Source organism: Pelophylax lessonae (assembly GCF_965119305.1).
Source record: "Pelophylax lessonae genome assembly, chromosome: 3".
Taxonomy (NCBI): domain Eukaryota; kingdom Metazoa; phylum Chordata; class Amphibia; order Anura; family Ranidae; genus Pelophylax; species Pelophylax lessonae.
In genome coordinates, this window is record NC_138770.1 from 77,154,950 (window position 1) to 77,160,533 (window position 5,584).

A 5,584-nucleotide genomic window follows, 5' to 3' on the forward strand; every position below is an offset into this window, starting at 1 on the left:
GCTGGTTCCTTACTGCGCATGCGCGAAGCGCACTGCACTCTGTGAATGGACCGATTGCGGGGGAAGGAGGAGGAGGGCCAAACCAGGTACCCGTCCCCCCCCCCCTCCTCCCAAAAGGTGTCAACTGTGGAAGCAAAGGGGGGAGGGGGATGAGGCAGACAAGCACAGTCTCCCCTTTTGGGTGGAGCTCCACTTTAAGCTGGCTACAGTTTTTTTTAAATTTTTAATTCAAGCAGTGTAACAGGGGGACTCAGAAAGTGCTGCTCGAATGCTGGTTTTCCAGCAAGACAGCAGAAGTCAGTTGGTAGAACGACGCTCAGGTTGTGCAGGCCAGTCAAGTTTCTCCACCCCAAACTCACTCATCCATTTATTTATTGTCCTTGCTTTGTGCACTGGTGTGCAGTCATGTTGGAACAGGAAGGACCAACCCTAAACTGTTCCCACAAAGTTGGGAGCATGAAATTTTCCAAAATGTCTTGCTATGCTGACGACTTAAGAGTTCCCTTCACTGGTATTAAGGTTTCAAGCCCAACCCCTGAAAAACAACTCCACACAATAATCCCCTCCTCCACCAAATGATTTGGACCAGTGCACAAAGCAAGGTCCAGAAAGGCATGGAGTTTGGGGTGGAGGAACTTGACTGGCCTGCACAGAGTCCTGACTTCAACCCGATAGAACACCTTTGAAATTAATTAGAGTGCAGACTGTGAGCCAAGCCTTCTTGTCCATCTTCAGTGCCTGACCTCACAAATGTGCTTCTGGAAGAATGGTCAAACATTCCCATAGACACACTCCTAACCCTTGTGTAAGGCCTTCCCAGAAGTGTTGAAGCTGTTAGAGAAGGCCTGACTTGCAGTCTCTGCTCTAATTCATCCCAAAGGTGTTCTATCGGGTTGAGGTCAGGACTCTGTGCAGTTCAGTCAAGCTCCTCCACCCCAAACTCACTCATCCATGTCTTTATGGACCTTGCTTTGTGCACTGGAGTGCAGTCATGTTGGAACAGGAAGGGGCCATCCCCAAACTGTTCCCACAAAGTTGGGAGCATGAAATTGTCCAAATGTCTTGGTGTGCTGACGCCTTAAGAATTTCCTTCACTGGAACTAAGGGGCCTCATTTTTTGAGGCCCAAAAACGACAGGACAAATACCCCGCAAATTACCATTTTATAAATTAGACAGTCCGAACTATTTAGTAAGTGGCATGGTGATTTTTTTGAAGTTTTAATTTTTTGGGAAAATGAAAAAAAAATTGTTTTTTTCACATTTTTTACATACTAACACCAGTGCAATACAGTATCATCATATAACTGGTATGGCAGTGACCGGGGACACTGACTGGTGACAGTATGTTAACCACTTGCCTTCTGGGCACTTAAACCTCCTTCCTGCCCAGGCCAATTCTCAGCTTTCAGCGCTGTTGCACTTTGAATGACAATTGTGCAGTCATGCAACACTGTACCCAAATGAAATTCTTATCATTTTTTTCAAACAAATAGAGCTTTCCTTTGGTGTTATGTAATCACTACTGGGGTTTATATTTTTTGCTAAACAAAAAAAAAAGACCGACATTTTTTTTTTTTGCAGTTTGTTATAAAATTTTGCAAACAGGTAATTTTTCTCCTCCTTCATTGACGTGCGCTGATGAGGTGGCACTGATAGGCTGCACTGATGGGCACTAATAGGCGACACTGATGGGCACTGATAAGGCGGCACTGATATGTGGCACCAATGGGCACTGATGGGCACTGGTAGGTGACACTGAAAGGCACCGATAGGTGGCACTCATGGGCACTAATAGGTGGCACTCATGGGCACGAATAGGTGGCACTCATGGGCAATGATAGGCACTGATAGGTGACACTGATGGGCAGCGCTGATGATGGGGCCCTAATTGGCACTGATAGGTGGCACTGGTGGGCACTGATGGGCACTGGTAGGTGGCACTGGTGGGCACAGATGCTCCTCTTGGGGACCGATGTCCCTCTGACAGCAGCAGCGATCAGCTTTTCTTCTCGTGAGGAGAAACAAAAATCTGATCGCCAGCTGCTGTTTACATGACGTGATCAGCTGTCATTGGCTGACAGCTGATCATGTGGTAAGGAGCCGGGATTGGCCCCTTACTCTGATCCAGTGGCGTACCAATGGGGGGGGGGGGGTGCGGACCGCCCCGGGTGCCACGCACGGGGGGGTGTCAGGCCGCTCAGGGATGCCCGCCGCCAGCGCCGTCGGGCCGGCACGCATCTCCCTGTGAAGGCAGCTGCAATAACAGCTCCTTCAGTCAGCGGCGCGCTGCTCACAGGAGGCGGGAAGAAAGAAGGTAAGTGCTGTGTGCTCACTGTGCTGGATAGGAGAAGCGTCCGGGACAGCTGCATAAAGAGGAACTGATCTGTTCATATATCTCCTGCGCCCGTTGAATGACCGATCCTCCTCCTCTCCCTCCTGCAGGCATTCAACAGATGCAGTAGATATATGGAAAGATCAGTTCCTCTTTATGCAGCTGTCCCACCGCTACTAATATACAAATTCCTTTGCTGGCCCCCCAGTGCTATCCAGCACCCCCCCACCCCAGTCCTCCTCAACCCCCCCCTCTCCAGGCCCCCCCAGTGCTCTTTAGTCCCCCCCAGTGCTCTTTAGCCCCCCTCCTCCCAGTTCTCTTCAGCTCCCCACAGTGCTTTGCAGCTCCCCCCAATGCTCCCTGGCTCCCCCAGTGCTTTCCACCCCCCTGTGCACCCTGCCCCCCCCAGTGCTTTCCACCCCCCTGTGCACCGTGCCCCCTCTTTAGTGATCTCCAGTTCCCCCCCAGTGCTCTCCACCCCCTGTGCACCCTGCCCCCTCTTTAGTGATCTCCAGTTCCCCCCAGTGCTCTCCACCCCCCTGTGCACCCTGCCCCTCTTTAGTGATCTCCAGTTCCCCCCAGTGATCTCCACCCCCTGTGCACCCTGCCCCCTCTTTAGTGATCTCCAGTCCCCCCCCCCGGGGCTCTCCACCCCCCTGTGCACCCTGCCCCTCTTTAGTGATCTCCAGTTCCCCCCAGTGATCTCCACCCCCTGTGCACCCTGCCCCCTCTTTAGTGATCTCCAGTCCCCCCCGGGGCTCTCCACCCCCCTGTGCACCCTGCCCCCTCTTTAGTGATCTCCAGTTCCCCCCCAGTGCTCTCCACCCCCTGTGCACCCTGCCCCCTCTTTAGTGATCTCCAGTTCCCCCCAGTGCTCTCCACCCCCCTGTGCAGCCTGCCCCTCTTTAGTGATCTCCAGTTCCCCCCAGTGATCTCCACCCCCCTGTGCACCCTGCCCCCTCTTTAGTGATCTCCAGTTCCCCCCAGTGCTCTCCACCCCCCTGTGCACCCTGCCCCTCTTTAGTGATCTCCAGTTCCCCCCAGTGATCTCCACCCCCCTGTGCACCCTGCCCCCTCTTTAGTGATCTCCAGTTCCCCCCAGTGCTCTCCACCCCCCTGTGCACCCTGCCCCCCCTCAGTAATCTCCAGTTCCCCCAGTGCTCTCTACCCCCCTGTGCACCCTGGCTCCCCCCTCAGTGATCTCCAGCCCCCCCCAGTGCTCTCCACCCCCCTGTGCACCCTGCCCCCTCTTTAGTGATCTCCAGTTCCCCCCCAGTGCTCTCCGCCCCCCCTGTGCACCCTGCCCCCTCTTTAGTGATCTCCAGTTCCCCCCCAGTGCTCTCCACCCCCCCTCAGTGATCTCCAGTTCCCCCAGTGCTCTCTACCCCCCTGTGCCCCCTGGCTCCCCCCCTCAGTGATCTCCAGTTCCCCCCAGTGCTCTCCACCCCCCTGTGCACCCTGCCCCCTCTTTAGACATCTCCAGTTCCCCCCCAGTGCTCTCCATCCCCCTGTGCACCCTGCCCCCTCTTTAGTGATCTCCAGTTCCCCCCCCCCAGTGCTCTCCACCCCCCTGTGCACCCTGCCCCCCCCTTTAGTGCTCTCCACCCCCCTGTGCACCCTGCCCCCTCTTTAGTGATCTCCAGTCCCCCCCCAGTGCTCTCCGCCCCCTGTGCACCCTGCCCCCTCTTTAGTGATCTCCAGTTCCCCCCAGTGCTTTCCACCCCCCTGTGCACCCTGCCCTCTCTTTAGTGATCTCCAGTTCCCCCCAGTGCTTTCCACCCCCCTGTGCACCCTGCCCTCTCTTTAGTGATCTCCAGTTCCCCCCCCAGTGATCTCCACCCCCCTTCAGTGATCTCCAGTTCCCCCAGTGCTCTCTACCCCCCTGTGCACCCTGGCTCCCCCCCTCAGTGATTTCCAGTTCCCCCCAGTGCTCTCCACCCCCCTGTGCACCCTGCCCCCTCTTTAGACATCTCCAGTTCCCCCCCAGTGCTCTCCACCCCCCTGTGCACCCTGTCCCCTCTTTAGTGATCTCCAGTTCCCCCCCCTGTGCACCCTGGCTCCCCCCTCAATGATCTCCAGTTCCCCCCAGTGCTCTCCGCCCTTCTGTGCACCCTGGCTCCCCCCCATCAGTGCTCTCCACCCCCCTGTGCACCCTGGCTCCCCCCTCAGTGATCTCCAGTTCTCCCCAGTGCTCTCCACCCCCCCTGTGTACCCTGGCTCCCCCCAGTGCTCTCCACCCCCTGTGCACCCTGGCTCCCCCCTCAGTGATCTACAGCCCCCCCCCAGTGTGCACCATGGCTCTCCCCTCAGTGCTCTCCACCCCCCTGTGCACCCTGCCCCCCCTCAGTGATCTCCACCCCCTGTGCACCCTGCCCCCCCCTAAGTGATCTCCAGTTCCCCCCAGTGCTCTCCACCCCCTGTGCACCCTGGCTCCCCCCCTCAGTGATCTACAGTCCCCCCCCAGTGCTCTCCACCCCCCTGTGCACCATGGCTCTCCCCCTCAGTGATCTACAGTCCCCCCCAGTGCTCTCCACCCACCTGTGCACCATGGCTCTCCCCTCAGTGCTCTCCACCCCCCTGTGCACCCTGCCCCCCCCTCAGTGATCTCCAGTCCCCCCCCTCCCAGTGCTCTCCACCCCCCTGTGCACCCTGGCTCCCCCCCCCTCAGTGATCTCCAGTTCCCCCCCAGTGCTCTCCACCCCTCACACTTTCCAACCCCCCTGCTATGCTTTCCACCCCCCCCCCTTTAATTCTCTCCAGTGCTCTCTGCTTCCTCTGTGCTCTTCTATCTTCTATCATGTCTGCAGTCTCTGACCATCTCTTGTATCATTTCTGCAGTCTCTGACCATCTCTTGTATCATTTCTGCAGTCTCTGACCATCTCTTTTATAATGTCTGCAGTCTCTGACCATCTCTTGTATCATGTCTGCAGTCTCTGACCATCTCCTGTATCATGTCTGCAGTCTCTGACCATCTCTTGTATCATGTCTGCAGTCTCTGACCATCTCTTGTATCATGTCTGCAGTCTCTGGCCATCTCTTGTATCATGTCTGTAGTCTCTAACCATCTCTAGTATCAGATCCTCAGTCTCTGACGATCTCTGGTATCATGTCTGCAGGGAGGGGGGTGGGGGCAGACTGCAAGGGGCACTGTGATGGGGGGCTGTGAAATATGTGCAATAAATACTCTTGAAAACATTACAAATTTTTGTGGGCGTTTTTACATTTTAAAGGGGGGGTGGGTGCCAGATAT